Source organism: Pan paniscus, chromosome 12, assembly GCF_029289425.2.
Source record: "Pan paniscus chromosome 12, NHGRI_mPanPan1-v2.0_pri, whole genome shotgun sequence".
Lineage (NCBI taxonomy): Eukaryota > Metazoa > Chordata > Mammalia > Primates > Hominidae > Pan > Pan paniscus.
Window position 1 is genome coordinate 48223375 of NC_073261.2, and position 19910 is coordinate 48243284.

At 35.7% G+C, this 19910-nt stretch overlaps 1 long non-coding RNA gene across 1 annotated transcript in view; it reads right to left on the reverse strand.

Moving 5' to 3' along the window:
- Positions 1–1231: 1231 nt before the first annotated feature.
- The window catches only part of LOC130541213 (uncharacterized), a 39078-nt gene continuing 20399 nt past the window's right edge, over positions 1232–19910 (reverse strand). The window contains exons 5-6 of the long non-coding RNA XR_008955257.1: positions 17030–17260; positions 1232–1536 (exon numbers count right to left, since the gene is read on the reverse strand). This is a non-coding gene — a long non-coding RNA (uncharacterized LOC130541213). The remainder of the gene's footprint in view (positions 1537–17029; positions 17261–19910) is intronic.

Consider the following 19910-nt stretch of genomic DNA (forward strand, 5'->3'; position numbering starts at 1 on the left):
CCTAAAGAAAAACTATTTCTGAGATATTTAAGTAAGCTATTATTTGGAGAAATCTTCAAAATAGAACTTTTCTTGAAGGTGCACTGAATGTTCAGAAAAATTATTTTAACTGACTCTTTACAATTCTACCATGAAATAATACAGTCTATAAAAAAGATCCTGGAGCAAAACTTAGAAGTATGGAGGAGGGTGTGTATTGTTTAACCAGCTGCTATAAATTTAATGTGGTAACATTGTAATAAAGAATTTTATTGATTTTTTTTCCAAGTTACTTATCTACACATTCATTGTTTGAGTTCCCAAATTTATTTTACTCTGAATTCCACTAAGAACATATTAATTAACTGATATTTAAAATGGAAGTAAAGAAATATGATTTAGTTTGAAAAAGATTTAACTGAGTACAAAAATTGTGCTGACATTTAAATGCTTTATTGTTGCTTGATTTTGAAAAATGTCACATAAGTTGAAATTTAATTTATTTTATCAACATTTGCAGCTTGACTCTTTGAAACAAAATTTCAGGTTGTGTTCTTCTCCATTGTGTGTTATGTTTATTAATCTAAATGTATTATTCACTTGATCTGTACCAATACTATTAAAATCTGTGGATTCTCATAACAGTTTGCTTAGTTTTTTAAATATAGAAAGACAGTCTGTCACCATACAGGGCACAGGATAGTGAACCTAACAAATAGCCCTTAATTGGCACTCTCTTTTCCTATTTTATGACAGGGAATTAAAAACATTAAGATGAATGTCATTTTAGGAATGTTGCTTACAAAGATAGTACTTCATTTCTTAGCTTACTATTGCCTTTCTATTTAAATCTGCAGGTGTTTAAATCTAAACCTGAAGACATTTTAATTACTAAAATATCACAACTCCCAGTTCCTCCCCTTCATGAAGTTCTGGGAGAGAATGGGTTTGTGGACACTAGTAATTTCTTAAGATAATGCTAATTCTTTGAGTTATATACTTATATTTTGTGCATTATTTTGCATTTATTCTACTATTAAAAAGAAAAAATCTCAATACGTTCTTTCTATCTTTCTATGCTAAAGCTGATGCTCTATGACCTGATTTCAGCATTTGATGCCTAATAACAGCCTTTATCTATATTTCATGATTTCTCGCCTGTGCTTCATATATTGGATTTAAAAGGGCAATTAAATAACATCCCTTGTATCAGCTAGTTATTACTACAAAAATGCTACATGCCACCACGTGGCTGAAAAACCACAATAATTTATTCTCATGGATACAGTTCAGCTGGGAATGGTTGGTGTAGGGTGGGTTTGGCTGTGTGGCTCTAGTTTGCACCTGGGTTTGGTTTGGCTGGGATTAACTAGGGAAGGCCATTTTCCATGTGTTTGTGATAGCGTCCATGCTGAAAGAGCAGCAGCTGAGAAGGGGATCATAATTTGGCAAAATGCAAGCCTCCCAAGGCCTAGACTTGGGACTGGAACATTGCCAATTTCTCCTCATTCATTAGCAAAAGAACATTCCTTTCTCCTGATTGTAATTCTAAGCCAACTGAAAGAAAGAGAAGAAATAGTCACTGAAATGCAAGCTTTAGTTATGGGCTAACTTAGTTCGATTATGTTTCACCCCTTTATTAGGCTAGCTTAACTCATATGTTTCTGGTATCCCTAAAAAACTGAAGACAACTCATTGTGAATTCTGATAAACTTCCGACACTCTAATGCTGGGTTGCACATTCCAAATGTGTTCACATAACTCTATTAGATTAACTACTCCTTTTAATCCTGGGGTGGGCCAAGAAGACAGATTACAGAAAATTGGTACAGAAAGAAAAATAAGAAGTGAAAAATGAATTTTAAATAAAATAAACCATAAATATAATAAAAAATAAAACGTGAAAAATAGATTTACATAAATGAATTTTTAAAAGAAAGAAGAAAAACAGAATAAATGGAACAAAAAGGGATATTTGGATGATGAATAAAGTCGTAAGTCCCTGGTTTAAAGACAATCATGGTGAGAGTTCATGGATACATCCCTCTTGTAAAATATAGTAAAGATATAAAATAGGTTTGATTGTTATTCTTACGGGCACAGAAGTAGAATAGTGTCCACAACCTCTTTAATTCTTGGTGTGACAAAAGAAGTGTGCTTATTCTGGAGAGAATGTTGCTGAATCCAACACAGTTAGCATTCCAGAAGTCATACCTTCATAATGTTCAATATGTTTGTAGAAAAAAAGCCAATAACGTATATGTGGATATACAACAGTGGAAGTTCCTTGACTGAGAAGGTGATGTTCTTGGTCTTATTATTAAGTGTACCCAAATGAGGTTCCATGCAATTTAGTTCATTCTCAAAGTAAAATAGATAAAGCAAAATATGGGATCAACAAAGTAAATCAAAATACATATAAAATATGTAAATCAAAATACATATAAAAATATTAATTAAATATCTTTGAAAGATCTGCTTCCACTCTGAATAGAGAAGGCCACAGGGAAGGCTATTCTAACAGTAAGAAAAAATGTGAAAGTTGAAAAAAAATGTACGTAACAATTTCAGTCCACCAGAAAGCTGTGATCCTAAAGCAATCTTATAAACTGAATTCCAATGAGTAACAAGTTACTCTAAGGAGAGACAAGTCGTATTATTTATTTTTAGCTTGGGTAAAGCATGGGAGAAAACAAATGGAAGCCTTAAAAGTGGGTAAGAAAAAAGAACAGAACTGTTAAAAAAAACTTTTCAAAAGCTGGGCAAAGTCTAACATTGCAATTTAGAATTTATATGTGTCCCAGACACAGGACAGCATGCATCTACGTGCCAGGAATTTCCATACGCTTTTGTAGCATCCTCCTGGAAAACACGGGCGCAAGGAAAGAGATCTAAGTCTCCCTTCGTGGTACAGATATTCAGGACTTTCCAATGTGTGAGGGTAGAGGCAATATACTTTGAAAACATACATCCATAATCTGCTTGTATGTAAGGTGAAGATTGACAACCACTGATTTACAGGCATAAAACCCGCCTGTGCCCTTGTCCTCTACATGATAGCAATTAATTGTGTGCTGCTTTTAAGGAAGGGTAGAAAATGTACTCACTCCCTCAGAACTTTTTATTGACACTAGATTACAAGACCCTACTGCTTGTGTAGCAGAAACATGCTTGCTCATGTCCCCAAATCCCTGCTGATTCAAGGCAGAGTTAACCTGCCACAGGTGGGAAGCACAGGAAAATAACCTGTGCTAAGTACTAACAACCTGTGCTAAGTGCCCATGGGCTGGCTAGAGTCTGGAGCTCATTCCATGCCTCAGTCCATTTTTGGCAGGTCTGTGAGCTGAGAATGCTTTTTTACATTTTATAAAGTATTTTTTAATTAGTGTATGTGACTAAAAGCTTAAACTACTTGCTATCTGATTATTTATGGAAAATGTTTTATAGCCTTGATTTACAGCCTATAATGAATAGTAAGCATTTTTTGTTTGCCCCTGGGAAATAGGCAGGAGTGTTATATAAGTGTTGTTTCCAAGTCATGGTTACACAGTGCCTACCTAAGACTGAGTCTAAAGAAAAGAGAATTGAGGAACTCCTATGAACTCACTATGAACATTGAATTAAGTAACAAGCACCAATGGGGAAGAGAGATTTCTTTTGTGATGCAGGTGTGCATAGTCCGCTGCATCTGGGGGATGAAGTGGAATACTGAGAAAAACTCTTCAAGCCCTCTAGGCCTCATATCAAGCACAAGCAAGCAACTTAACCCCATTTTTTTTTGAAGTTACTGCTCTGAACACAATGACCTTGAAGCATATGGTACATTGAAAGCCATCACACTAACATAGTCAGTCCTCACTATCTGTGGCTTCTTTATTTGCAAATTCATGACCTTGAAGCATATGGTACATTGAAAGTCACCACACAAACATAGTCAAACCTCACTATTTGTGGATTATTTGCAAATTCACCTGCCTGCTAAAAATTATTTGTCATTTCAAAGTGCATGCTTGTAGCACTTTTATAGTTATTTGGGAATGCACAGAGGAGTGAAAAATTTGAGTTTCTTGATGCACGCATTCCCAGATGAGGTCAAACAGGGAAATATTCTACTTTCTTGTTTCAGACCTTATATTGTAAATGCATCCTTTCCAAGGATTACTTAATAATACAGTTTTTTTATTCTTATTTTTATTTTGGCCCCTAAGTATTGTGCTAAAGTGTGTTTAGTGTTTGGAAGCAGAAGAAAGCTAGGATGTGCCTTACAGAGAAAATGCCTACGTTAGATTCTCTTTGTTATATTAAATAAGTTGTCTTTACACAGGAAAACAAATGAAACAAAGTCATATATTGATTGGTTAATAAAAATGTAACCAGAAGCTCTCAGGAACCTAGATCTATATTTTTCCTAGAAGCAATGGTTCGGTGTCTGGAAACATTTTAGAACATAACTACTACAGATAATGATTACTGACTATACAATATAAACCAATTCCAGATCAGCTACAGATTTACAAGATTCCACTCCCGACACTGATATTCAGACAGAAGAAAACACATGTCAAACAGAAATATTATTTCCAGTATCTGTTCTTTTGCACACAGTGTTTAGAATTAAAATGGAAATAAGGCTATTCACAAAAATGCAAAAGAACTACAACCTATTATTAACAGATATAATAGAACAAAAAGAGACATGGAGATGGACCACATGTTCTATCAGAATGAAAACAAAAATAGCTATGAAAAATGTGTTAAATAATCTTGAAAAATAAGACAACATATTTGGAAGAGACTAGGAATTTCAGAACTATAAAACAGAGTAAAACTGAAATGGCAGAAATGAAAAATACAGTTATCAAAGGTGAATTCGTTTGATGGGATTATTACCAGAACTGACGAAGAAGACTAGTATATCAGTTGACATGAAGATAAACAAATATAAATTCTCCAAATTGAAACATAAGTGAAAAAAGAACAAAGTATCCAGCACCTGTGTAAGAATATAAATGCTCTGTACAATATTTAATAACATAAATGGTCTGTATGATACATACATGTAATTGAAACACTGAAAGCAGTGCAAAGAGAGTGAGAGAGAGAGAGAGAGAGAGAGAGAGAGATACATAATCAATTTGAAAGAATTAGAATTTTCCAGGTTTCACAAAAGTAAAAAACCTAGGTGTACCTGAAGCTCAGAGAAACACAAGTAGGATAAAATGATAATAATAACCTAGTGTATTATAGTCTAATTTCTGAAGACTGAAGATAAAAAGAAAACCTTGAAGGCAGCTAGAGAAGAAAGAAATATCACATATTATCTAACTAGGATTAAAATGAGAGCAGACTTTTCTTCAGAAACTATGCAAGTCGGATAAATAAATCATGAGATAATCTCTAAAGCATAGGGGAAAAAAAAAGAAGTGTTAACCTAGAATTATATTCCCAGTGAAATAACTTTTAAACATAAAGGCAAATAATTCATTTTCAGATAAACAAGAAGTGGGTATTTACTGACAGAAGACATATACTATAAGTATTGTTAAAGGCACTTCATTAGGCATAAAATTATGATACCTTATAAAAAACAAAATTTATGAAAGTAAATGAAGAACACAAAAATGTTATAACTCTGGGAAAATGTAAATAATTGTATTGGATTTTTAAATTGTATCTAAAGAGAATTGAGTAAATAGAATAAAAAACTGATACTAATAGACAATATCTAAAACAAAATTGGCAGGAGAGTGACCGCAGCAAAATGATGGATTAAGACTTTTCAGCAATTATCTCCTCACAGAAACGTCAGTTTGAACAATTATCCATCCACAAAAATACTTTCACAGAGCTAAAGGATGCAGATAAGATGTTACAGTACCAAAGATTAACATGGAAATTAAAATTGATATATTAAAAATGTTAGAAAGGACAGTTTCAGATTATCTGCATCATTCCTCTCACAAGCCTGGAAAGCACAGTATGGAGAGAGATATCCTTTGCATAAATAAAGGAGAGTGAATTGAGTATCTGATTTCATCATAAACCCAGCTTCAGGCCTACCACAGAAAACCTGGGGACAACAGCAGCAGAAGACACATTCTTCTTAAGCACATATGTAACAACCTCCATGATACATCATATGTTAGGCAACAGAACAAGTCCCAATAAAGTTAAGAATATCAAAATCATATCAAATATCTCAGTCAACCACAGTGCAATGAAACTAGAATCAGTAACAGGTGAAAAATTTAAAAATGTATAAATATGTGAAAAATAAACAACATATTATTGGACAACCAGTGGGTTATAGAGGAAATCAAAGCAAAATTTTAAAAATTATTGATAGAAATGAAAATGGAAGCACAAGATAGCAAATGCAGCAAAAGAAATTCTAAGAAGGAACTTTAGAATGATAAATTCTTACACTAAGAAAAATGAAAGATCTCAAATAAACAATCTAACTTTAAACCTCCAAGAAGCAACTTAAAAAATTAAGTCAAAAGTTAGCAGAATAAAAGAAGTAACAAATATCAGGGAAAATACAAATAAAATTGGAAGTAGAAAAAATATAAATAATCAACAAAACTCAGTTGGTTTTCTGAAAAGATAAATAAAATTGACAAATTTTAGCTTGACCCGCCAAGACAAAAAGAGGGAGGGCTTGAATAAATAAAATTATTAATCAAAGAAGAGACATTCCAACTCATGTAAAAGAAATGCAAATAATTTAACAGACTACTGATGAGAATTATATGTGGGCAAATAGGATAACCCAGAAGCAATGAATAAATTTCAAGAAATATGCACCCTGCCAAGACTGAACAATGAAGAAACAGAAAATCTAAACAGTTCAATAACAAGTGAGAATATTAAATCAATAATCAGAAACCTCACAACAACAACCAAAAAAACCCTCAGAACCTGATGGCTTCAATGCTGAATTCTACTAAACATTTAAGTAACAACTAATACCTATTCTCAAACACTTGAAAAACCTGAAGAGGAGGAAAAACTACTAAATTTATTTTAGAAGATCGCCATTACTCTCTCACAAAAGCCAAACAAGAACACTACAAGAGAAGAAAACTACAGGCCAACATCTCTGTTAACATTGATGCAAACATTCTCAACAAATTTTTATAAATCTGAATTCAATAGCACATTAGAAAAATCAAACACCATGATCAACTAGGATTTATCTCCTTGTTGCAAGGAAGATTTGACATATGCCAATAAATTAATGTGATATATCACATTTAGAGAATGAAGGGAAAAATAATAGGATTATCTCAGTGGATGCAGACAAAGCATTTTAAAAACTTCATATCTTTTTATTATAAAACTCAACAAATTAGGAATAAAAGGAATATACCTCAACCCAGTAAAGGCCATATATGACAAATCCATAGATAACATTACACACAATGATGAAAAGTTGAAAGCTTTTTCTCCAAGATCAGAAACAAGACAAGGATGTCCACTCTTGTCCAGTCAACCTAAGGGTCCATCAAAGGAAAGATAGATAAAGAAAATGTGTGTGTTTGTTTATTTATAAATTTAATGTAATGCTAACAAAAATACTATGAGGTATTTTCACCTATCAGATGGGCAATATCCAAAAGTTTGATGACATACTCTCTTGAAAATCCTACAAGAATATAGTTGCTTGAAACATGGCTATTGTAAACTAAAAATAATACAACCCCAGTTTCAAAACCCTCATTTTGAAAGGCATCACTCTAAACCACTCTGCAAATAATAAATTTCCTTGAACTAATCAGAAAACTGAGGTTGTAAGGCAAGCGACCAAACTGAAGAATGAAATGTGGTAAGAATATAAGGTTTTGAATCTAAAATGATTGTTAGAGGTCAGAAGATTATATTTTATTAGGAGGGAAGAAAATAGGTGTGCCTAAAGGGAACGTATTTAAAGTGATTTTTTTCTCTCTCTCTCTTATTTATTTGATTTTGGAGATGAGGAAAATGGTCCAGAAACAACACCTGGGAGGAGAGAGAGAACTAATTTCATCTCTCCAAAGTAGAGAAAACACACTGATTTTAGCTAACCCCTATTAAAGGATTCCAGAACATAAACATACATTGGACACCCAGTAAAATTTGAATATCAGATAGATAAGAAATATGTTTGATACTTATGTTCCATACAATAATTGGGATATTCTTATATGAAAACAATTCTTCACTGTTTTATCTGAAGTTCAAATTTGCCTAGGCACTCTGCATTTTATCTGTCAACACTATTTAGGAAAAATGTGATTAATTTCACAAAAAAAATCATGTAACTACTCATTTATACTGTGAATTGTCACTCAGAAGCTTGGCATTTGAGTAATTTTTTAAAAATATATTGAGAGCAGAAATGAGTTCTATTTCTCCTGTTATCATGAGTTTATGTTACTATGTAACTTTATAATCGGACATGTTACTAAAAAGACAAAGATGTCAAATATATTTAGTTAGATTAGTATATTATGTAAGGTTCATTGAGTTGCTGGAGAACTTGAGAATCATAACAAATTAAGCTCTTTGGCCATGTACAGAAGTAGAGGGTAGAGTTGATAGATGGGAAGGAAGCAGCTGCAGATTCTAACTTGATTTCTCAATTATATTCATTTTTCTTAGTGGCATAATGAGTATCTAGGGAATGCCTAATGCCAAGAGTGGAAAATAAATAAAGTAGAGGAAGCGTAATGTGAAACAAAAAGATCCAGAAAAGCCACATGCAACCTGAAGAAATAACTCACTATTTTGACCCTCATAATCAATGTATGGTGAAATAAAGGATTAGCAAAGGAGTGGGTACCCATAAAACTTCACTCTCCATTTTAATAGGCTGCTGTAGACTTTCCAGAAGTAAATTATGTTTTAGCCAGAATTTAAATGTTATGTTCTATACTATATTTATATTTCTCTCTAAATATAGTATATATATATTTCTCTCTAAATATAGTATATATATATTTCTCTCTAAATATAGTATATATATTTCTCTCTAAATATAGTATATATATATTTCTCTCTAAATATAGTATATATATCTCTCTCTAAATATAGTATTTATATTTCTCTCTAAATATAGTATTTATATTTCTCTCTAAATATAGCATATATTTAGAGAGAATTATGTATGATGGTTTTAATTGTTTTACTTGTTTGGTTTAGAGAAAGCAAGACCTAAAAGTTATCACATAGTGGCTAATATTGCTAACATAACTTGTTTTATTTTAATTTACCCTCTCTCTCTCTTTCTCTCCCTCTCCTTCCTCCTTATTCTCTCCCTCCTCTTCCTTCAGATTTTCAGAAAACATGCTTTAAAAGAGAGATTATCATTGCTTGCTATAAAATTCAGGTCTTTAATTGACTCAAGCTTCACTACAAAAAAGCATAATCAATGTGCCCAAACATGATTATGCCTGCCTAGTTGAAGAATGCAACCCTTAAAGTAAGAAGAAAACATTTTTGTATTCCTAATGGTTAGTTCATTAAGAAATATTCAATGGCTGAGGAGTTGCTGATAAAAGTACTGAAATTTTATAACACTGTGTCCCATTAAAAAAAAATCAGCTACATAAACAGCTCTGATTTTTTAAACAACAGAATCATGGTCATGCTTATTTGCTACAATTATTTATAAGCCCATGGTAAAATAAAAAGCTTCCTGGATCTGAAAAGGAACATTGTTAGAATGATACTAAAATGATCTTTGGTTTCACCTCCCTGGCCTGGCCTTGATTCAGTTGCACATGGAATCCCTCACAGGGCTTCTCTGTGGATCACATGATGAATCACTGTCTATATCAAAGAGTGTTTTACTTTTGTTTTTTGTTTTTGTTTTTGTTTTGAGACGGAGTCTCGCTCTGTCACCCAGGCTGGAGTGCAGTGGCGCGATCTCGGCTCACTGCAAGCTCCGCCTCCTGGGTTCACGCCATTCTCCTGCTTCAGCCTCCCGAGTAGCTGGGACTACAGGCGCCCGCCACCACGCCCTGATCATTTTTTATTTCACTGTGTTAGCTAGGATGGTCTCGATCTCCTGACACAAAGAAGGGAACAATAGCACCATGGTCTACTTGAGGGTGAAGGGTGGCAGGAGGGATAGAATTTTTTTAAAATACCTATTAGGTACTGTGCTTATTACGTGAGCAACTAACCTGTACCACAAACCCCCATGACACACAGTTTACCTATGTAACTATCCTGTACATGTACCTCTACATCTAAAGTAAAAGTTAAAAAAAAAAAAAAAGAGAAGAAAAATTTAGGGGAGGATAGAACGCTAATGTGGAAAAGTGAATTTATAAGCACCATGTTTGATTTGTGAGGATTGACTCACAAATCCTAATTTGTGAGTGTATCAGAAAAGATTGTGATCAAGATGCTAACCATAGATGTTAAGATTATGAATCTGTTCTCTCTCATCATTGTTTATTCTAATTACGTTTTCCACAAAGATTAAGTATGAAAATAGAATTGTATAATGACATTGTGTCTTTTCTAATGAAAAATGAATTGACCATGATTTTTTAATTTAACTTTCTCTTGCTGGTTTTGTTTTACCTTACGCCAATTTGGCATTTCTTTTCATGATAATTTGCTAAGTGATACCTTGTTACCTAGGAGTGCATTGCTTTATGCTTCCAACATGATTCTTTGCCTTACTGATGAAACATACAAGGAAATTAAGCTATCTTCCTTTGCTTTTAGAATTAGATATTAAAGAAAAATGGCATGCGTCGTATTTCAAAGGATGCCTGGTAATAAAATTCAAGGCATCATAAAATAGCATTAGGCATTTGGTTAGAACTGCGTGTAATCAGGCACATCCTGGTCAGTTGATTTTTAAGTAGAAAACAAAAATGTTGGGCACACAAGGCCACTCTGGAGGCTCATCAGAGTCCTGCAGCTGTTGCCTGTGTGAGATGAAACCTCTCCTAGAATTACTTAAGATTGGCAACCGTTGGTATGACTAAGGACAAGTCAATTTTCCTGCTAGCTCTCTTTATGAACCTTTGTAAAATACACTCTTTGGTTAGTTTGAAATGTGAATATGAAAAGCATGTGTTTCTGGATGAGACAGGAAATATATCTATTTCCTAAGATTGTTTTACTTATGAATTACAATAAAAAATTTTATCCACCAAACAGCAACATCATGATGGAAAAAATTTTCTACACCCTTTTTCAATCTATTTAATTTAATCATGAAATGTTATTTATGCCACTGGAGTTTTTTCATGATGATGGATTTTTACATTTTTATTTATAAAATCTCTCAGGAATAATTTCAGAAACTTAAGAAATATAGCCAATTTTACTTCTTAGGATTATCTGAGTACTGTTTAATACATCATCTTGTGAGTTTATCATAGTACGTTCTATGACTTGTAAGGTTATATTTTTTTTCTCAAAAGTTTCTAAGGAAATCTATAGAGATAATTTGCACAATTAATAGAAATATACATATAATCCTTCGGACAAACACATTTTTACATTTTATTTGGTTTTTGTTTAATTTATAAAATATTTTACCATTCAAATTTTTAATCTTATAAAATAACTTGTAAATACCAAATTATTTAAGATTTATGTGTTCTTTGTATACTTTATTGTATTTTATTTGCAGCAATAAATATTATAACTACATTCACATTGATGTTGTTGCATAAATATATTTCTGACAATTCCTTGTCTGTATTGTACTTTCTAGCAGATGTAGACTATCATTATAACCTTAAGAAAAAGATGCTATTTCTGTTTCTTGCAAGTTTAAGTTAAATATGTGCAGCAAAGATGGCTTAATAAAGCCAAGAAAATGTAGATTTTCTTCATTTACCTATACACATTTGAGTGTTCAATAACAGAATATGACTAAAATTTGGTGCATAGCTATTTCTCCATAGGGAATAGATCTCACCATCACTCATTATATTTGTGTATAGTAGAACTCTACAGAAAAAAAGTTGGACGATGAATGTTTATTAAAACATTTTGTGATATTTATTATAGTTGTTCATTTAAAAATTATAATTTAAATGTATTTAAATGAATGTATTGTGACCTGTAAAACGTTAAAATATTATATTTCCATTAAAGAAGAAAGATAAAATTATTATTGTAGATAATTTATGACTAATAAAAAATATGGTATTCGTCTAGCTATATTGTAGGGTACAAATTCCTACCACTTTGCATACTCTGTATGCAACACATTATAGATTGTCTAATACATGTAATAATTCATGACTACGCACTCATAATCTATGGATTTTTCCAGTTATTCAATTTATTAGTGGGAATTTATGGTTTCCCTATCTTCTCATTGAAATACTTTCTTCACTTGGCTTCACTTAAAAAAGAAAATTCTAAGCCGGGAGATGGTGGCTCATGCCTGTAATCCCAGCACTTTGGGAGGCCGAGGCGGGCGAATCACGAGGTCAGGAGATGGATACCATCCTGGCTAAGGCAGTGAAACCCCGTATCTACTAAAAATACAAAAAAAAAAAAAAAAAAAAAAAAAAAAAAAAATAGCCGGGCGTGGTGGCGGGTGCCTGTAGTCCCAGCTACTTGGGAGACTGAGGCAGGAGAATGGCTTGAACCCCGGAGGTGGAACTTACAGTGAGCAGAGATAGCACCACTGCACTCCAGCCTGGGCGACAGAGTGAGACTCCGTCTCAAAAAAAAAAAAAAGAAAGAAAGAAAGAAAATTCTAGTTTTTCTACCTCATTGATTACTTCATTTAGTGTACTTCGCTATTTTAGCTCACTTTCTCTGTCTCCAAATGCTGTCATGCCTTATTTTCTTCTCTTATTTCTCTCTTTGTTACTGTTTCTCTTCCTAATTTATTCTCTCTATTTATACCTCTCTTTCTATATCATCATCCAGTATTAGGGTTTCTAATACTTTTGACCTCTTCATTACAGACCTCTCCACTGAGCTGTAAATGTTTGTGTATTAAATTCCACACAAATATGTAATTGACGTTTCAAGATTCACACATAGAAAAATGTACCAATTTTATCTCTAAATTTTCTCTTTCCACAGTCTTTCCCACATGTATAAGTGGATACACCAATCTCTTTCTACTCAAGGCAGGTATCCTGGGGACTGCATTTACTTTCTTTTTCTCAAATCTCATAACCAATACATCAGTTAGTACTGTAAACTATATCTGCAAAGCATTTCAAGCATCTGAGTGTGTGTCTTTATCCCACTGTGCATCAAGCCATGATCATGTCTTATCTGGAGCAACTGCCTACCTAGTGTCTTTTCTTCTGCACTTGCTCCCCTGATGTCTATTTTGGACACAGCAGCCAGAATAATTCTCTTAAGCTGTAAGTCAAATCTGGTCACTCATCTACTCAAACTCTCCAATGGCTTCCTATCTCTCTCAGTGAAAAATACCAAAGTCTTCACGATAGCTTACAAAGTTCTACATGTTCCAGGCTCCTGACACCTTTCTTGAGTCATCCATTTGTTAGTCTCCTTTAGATTTTCTGCTTCAGCTAAACTGGATTGTATCCCATTCTTTCCATTGGAAAGGGATGTTCCCGCCTCGAGATTTTTCATTTAAACACTATCCTATCGCTATTTGTCTTCTCCAAGTACATGTATGGCTCATCACTTTCAGGTTCTTAGTCAGTTACTCAAAGATGCTTTAACTAATCGTGTTATTGAAATGAAATTGAAACTAACCTCCCCAAGCCCAGAAATCACATGTATAATTATAGCTTGAGTCTACTTCATAGCACATTTTCTCTTTGCCATTCATTCATTCATTCGTTCATTCATTCAATTGTTCCTTTCTTTATTCATTTATTTATTTATTTTCTTTGTCTTCTCACTAGACTATAAGCTACATAACAGCAAGGGGTTTTGTCTGTATGCTTCACTGCCATATACTAAGTACCTAGCATTCAATATATAGTAGATTATTTAATATTTATGGAATAAATACATTAGTGGAACTTATTCTGTATAATATTCTAATTATGAAAGTAAATTTCTTCTGTATCATATCAGAGACTACTACATATATTGCTAACTATATGATCTTTATTTTTATTTTGTATTTTTGCCTAACTGCAAACTCTCTGAGAGCAAGAGCTATCTTATTCATTTTTATGTCTCCACTACAATACTGGGCCACATTCCTTGAACTTAATATATATTTATAAAGTGAATTGGTGGAACCAATTTCAAAGTGCAGGTTAGCAGAGGTAAAAATAATATAGTGCTGACTAGATACATAAGTGCTACTGAGGAAATACTAAAAAGTAATCAATTTAGGTGGTATCAAGAGCCAATTTTTTTCCAGAAATATATAATAATATGCAATTCTTTTCTTTAGCTTACAAGGTCACTTTGAGAGAAGTGAATATATCACCCTGGTGTTTACTCTCACCTACTGATACAGAAATTGCTATGTGAATTAAACATATTGCCAGGTGTAGAATGTCAAATAAATTCAAAAATATAACTTGTTTCCTGCTTATCAAGTGACACTTGTCCTTCCTTTCTATTCCTCGGCACCAGATGTAGAGGACAGCCATGTATTGTGGCCCCACACATTTCTACTTTCAAAGCACACCTCTGCCTTATCTGTTATGGGTCATGAGTACCCCTGGGTATCACCATCTTTGTTTCAAACTACTGCCATTTCTGTTTTACTACTGTTTCTGCCAGAAAGACCATTGCTGGTGGGCCCCACTATCTCTTCCTCTGGGTACAGGTACTTGTTTGGTGAGTATTACTATGTTTGCCACATACCACTTACACATTTTTGGCCCAGCAGCTAAGGAGATGCCACAATTAAAGGCTGTTGATTGATGAGTTCAGGAGAAATGCCTCTTTCCTATTTTGGGGATGCTCTCTTATACTTCAGTCTCTCATGGCTTTAAAACAGTAATTTTTAAAACGTAGCTACTTCCCTTTTACAGTCTATCACAACGAGAAGCTGAAGCTGAGCAGTAATTGAAAACTGAGTAAAAATATTTTACTGTGATGAAAGCTAGAAGCCACTGTTCCAATGGGAAAGTGTATGTGGACAAATTTGTTCTGTCTAGCAGCAACTTCCCTTAGGATTTCTCCCTACTGAGTGAAAGAATCTCATCATTTTCTCATTAGACATAAATGATCAATTTTCAACTCTGCAAAGGGTGCAGAATTTGGCCCAATCTAGATCCCATCCCCAATTCATAAAGCGTGTTTAATTATCCCTCTTATAAATGTCACAACTACTTTGTAAACTTGATCTCATAAGTATTATCTTCATTTCAAAGTTTCTTTGATGTTCTGAGCATTGAAGTGATAACTGTTGAGTAATTTAGTGATAGAGTATAATCGCAAGTTTCTATATGAATATATATAATTGCATTATTCTTTTACAAGAACTCTAAGAGATAATGCAAGAAAAATATACTGAATGTCACAATGAATTATGTCAGAATAATTACTTAATTCCATAAATTGACTTGAAAAATTATTCTCAGTCTGAGTTTTGAATAACATAAAACATTAAAAATATATTTAGAATAGGCAATTTAAAATATTTAATAGAGTTTCTGGCATAATTTCAGGACAAAAAGTTTTTTTAGTACAGTTTAATCCCTGATTAAGATTATTTTTAAAAAATTGATTGCTTTTAAAAGGTAGTAATCTTAGAATATGTGTAAAATAGATGATACTTCTTAAATTTTAAATATCAATAGAGTGCAGAGTAAAGATGTATGATATCATAAGAACCACCTGTTCTAATAAGGAGAAATGCACTTCCAGGTGGAAAATCTGGACGCATTTCACTCAGGGGTACTAGACACATAAGAAAGGGGGCTCCTGGGAGCTGAAGATGGGAGCAGGATAAGTAGGACTGATATTAAGAGCACTGATCCACAGAGAATTAATAAGACATTGGACAGAGGTAAAAATTTAAAGTAATTCAAAAGTATAAGTTGATTGAGGAATCAACTATAAAGTACTCATGGGGAGGAAGATCCAAACATGAGAAAATGATACATAAACCTAGAATACAATTCAAAAGCCAGATGTAAAATGAACACATGGACTTAATGGGAGATATTTCCTCAGGCTGCAGCATCAGCCAGAGGTGTTTGTCTAAGGTCTCATAAGCTTCTACCAGAAGACCCACTGAAGAGCATGGTTCTTCATGGTTTTACCAATTTAATTCAGCCACATAAGAGTTGTTTGTCATTTTTATTGTTCCTTTAGAGCCAGAATTGTAGCTGCACAGAAAAAGAATAATTTCTTTACTTATGTGTATGAGCATGGGTTGGAAATATTTAATTATATCAGTCCAATGGAAAAATCTGACAAATTGCAATAGGACCTTTCCATGGTAAATGACCTCCTTCCACTCCAGCTCAAATTCTCAAAAGGGATCTTTAATATTTCCACCTCCCCAACTCGAAATTACTCATCTAAGCTATTTGATATGTACTCACATTTATACAACATTTTAAAATATTTAATATTTTAAGTGTACGTCAAATATCCCAATCACTATGCTACTTAGGGTATATATAGATGAACTCAAACTTATATTTCTTATCAAAGAACTTAACATATGGTGGACTTATCATTTTCTTCCTATTCCATAGATGGCTCTGAAATACTGCATATATGGATGATTGTGAACATACCAAACAGCTTACTGTGCCCAGCAATATTTCTCCATTATGGCCCATCTACTAATAGGCTAAATATTTGTAATATAGTATTGTTTATGTCACCTTCTATAAGGAAAATGACTGCACTTTAGTTAGGAGTAGGCTGTGGCGGCCTTCTAGAGCAGCATGACTCAGTGGGTTTCGAGTGCAGGCACATAACCCTGTACATTATGTAAACACGCCATGTGAGCCGCATTAGGTGATCACCCACATGAGCTTGTGATTGGCTCTGAGCCACTATTGTCTGTAAAAGGTATAATAAAAGCTGTACATATGGCTCACTCATGCCCAGAGAGAGAGTAAATCCATGTGAAAACTGTCTACAATTCCTCAAGTGTTTTCCAAGTTACCTGCCACTCGCCCACCAACTCCCCTCGCACCTCAGTTAGAACCGACAATTGGCATTACGAACAGGATCCCGAGGTGAGTGAGCCTTCATTCCCTGCTGCTTCTGGGCCAGCCACGTGGCTGCAACATGGGTTGTGGTACCCAGTGGCAGCTGTGCTGCTCGGATAGGCTCCGCTGGAAACCTGAGTGGTGGTAGATGGTTTCCTGCAAGCATGGAGAGAGCGCTGAAGCAGCTGGAAGTACAGAGCATGGAGAGTGAGTGAGCTTTTGCCAGAAGAGTTGAATAGGCATTTTTGACTGTGCTACAAGAAGTACACACCCAGTCCCTGAGAGATGCAGTGCAGTTCAGGGCCCTCCAGGTGCAGGCAGGGCACCTAGAGGCCTAGCTACACAGCTTAGAAAAAGAGATAGATGCTGCCGTGAATGGACACCTCCAGACATAGGCAGGGCACCTGGAGGCCCTGCTACACATCTCAGAAAAAGAGATAGAAACTGCCATGAATGGAGACCTCCAGGTGCAAGCAGGGCACCTGCAGGCCTGGCTACAGAGCTTGGAAAAGGAATTAGAGGCTGCTGTGAATACAGGCCTGGGTCTCTCATCTCAGCCAGACACCCCCACTTGGTATGATACCAAGGAGGAAGAACCCCCGTTGTGAGCTTGCCCAGTGGTCCATCAGAAGGTAGATCATGAAGAGCCATTGGGGCCCCAAAGGCAAACTCAGGGACTCTCCAAGGTAAGGCAACATACCTCATATACTGCCTGTACCCCAACTGAGTTGGAGGAATGAGGCAAGCATTGCTGTTATCATCCAGGGGAACCTCTGCTTGCCTGAGTGCTTCATTTGTGGGAAGAGGGAGCAGATAGTATCTCCTGTTCTGCCTCTGAGATGGAAAAGCTGGCCTCTATCATGACTCACCCTTCCCTCCATCAGTGGTTGCAGATGAGCAGGTAGTTGGTGCAAGGGCAAGGTAACCACACTCTGACTGAGTGACTATGGGCAGCCATACAGACTGTGGAACGACACCAGTGAAATACCCAAAACCGTGAGTAAATGGCAGTTGTATGCTGATTTGGTACAAAACATCCCAGAGATGGGTATGCGATAGGCTATGTTTGACCTGAATACCCAGGGCCAGATGATGAACATTTCACCTCCCACAAGAGGAGTATCATGTTGGATTCTGCACCCCCAAGTGCCTTTGACTCCCTAGGTGCTGTCCTTATCTCATCCCATACCTACGGCGCAGCATACATAAAGTGACCACTGCTACGGCGGCTCTCGGGGAAGCAGAAGGCTGTCAGTGAAACAGAGGGGTCCACACTGTAAATAAGGGGAGGATATCCCTCCTGGAGGGGTCCCCACAATGGAAGAAAAAGGAGCCCCAATGAGTGACACACTCACATGTGTGGATAGATTTGATTTTGGCCAGGGTTGACTATGAGCAAATTGATAAGCAACCTAATAAAGTACTCTTAACTTTGAGGAGATGGTTGTCTCTGGAGGAGCAGTCCCAGAAAATGCCTAAGGGAAAAAAGGACATTGCTGTGTGATCCAGTCCCACCCAGGTGCTGTAGCTCAATGACTACTTTCTGCAGCCAGGTGAAAATATAAGGCTTTTTCTGTTTGATTAGGGAGTTGGCTGAGGTGCCCGGCTTGGGGGACACCAGATGACTGGAGGCCATGTATAGAATTAGCGATCCAGTTTAATGGATCGCTAACCAGTGTACAGTGGATGCTGGCACTGGTGGATGCTGGTGCAGATTGCAGCCTTGTTTATGGGAACCCGGATAAGTTTCCTGGCAATCTTGCTTACATTTATGACTATGGAGGCCAGTCAGTGAAAGTGAAACCTGTATCTCTGCTCCTTGGCATCGTCCATTTGGCTCTCCATTTATATACTGTGTATGTCTCTCCCATACTGGAATACATTCTGCTGGTGGTTATCTTACGTGACCTGGCATTACAAACCATGGCCAGGGAATTCAGACCCTGAATGCATGTGGTGAAGCCAGTGCTGCGAGGGCATATGCATCACTAGTCTTAGGTCCTGCCACAACCCCAATCAATATGATTTGCTGGGTTGGCATATGTAGATAACTGAGACAATTAAAAAGCTGGAGGAGGTGCAAATAGTGCATGGCACCCACAGCCCCTACAGTTCTCCAGTGTGGCCAGTTAGCTTTCTAACTGATGAAACTTGGTGGATGATGGTGGACTATCGGGAACTGAATAAAGTAACACCCCCTTTGCATGCAGCTGTACTGTCAGTCATGGACTTGATGGACCATTTGACAAAGGAACTGGGAGAGTACCACTATGTAGTGGACTTGGACAGTGCATTTTTCTCCATAGACATCGCCCCAGAGAGTCAAGAACAGTTCGCCTTCACATGGGAAGGGCAACAATGGACTTTTACGGTGTTGCTGCAGGGCTATGTGCATAGCTCCACGAAATGTCATGGTCTAGTTGTCACGGATTTAGCCACCTGGCTATGTCCAGAAGCGGTCTGCCTATTACATCATATTGATGATGATTATGTTAACCTCTGTTTCTCTTGTAGATTTAAAAGAGGCAGTGCCCCTCTTGCAGCAACATTTGGCAGCATGTTGTTGGGCCATCAACAAATCCAAGGTCCAAGGGCCTGGATTATCTGCCAAATTCTTGGGAGTTATCTGGTTGCGTAAGACAAAGGCCATCCAGAGGCTATCATTGATAAGATTCAGGCGTATCCCCAGTCCACCACAGTGAAGCAGCTGCAAACTTTTGTGGGCCTCCTGGGATATTGGCAGGCATTTGTGCCCTATTTAGTTCAAATGATAAAACTGTTTCATATGTTAGCAAAGAAGAGAGCTACCTGTGATTGGGATGATGCAGCTGAGAC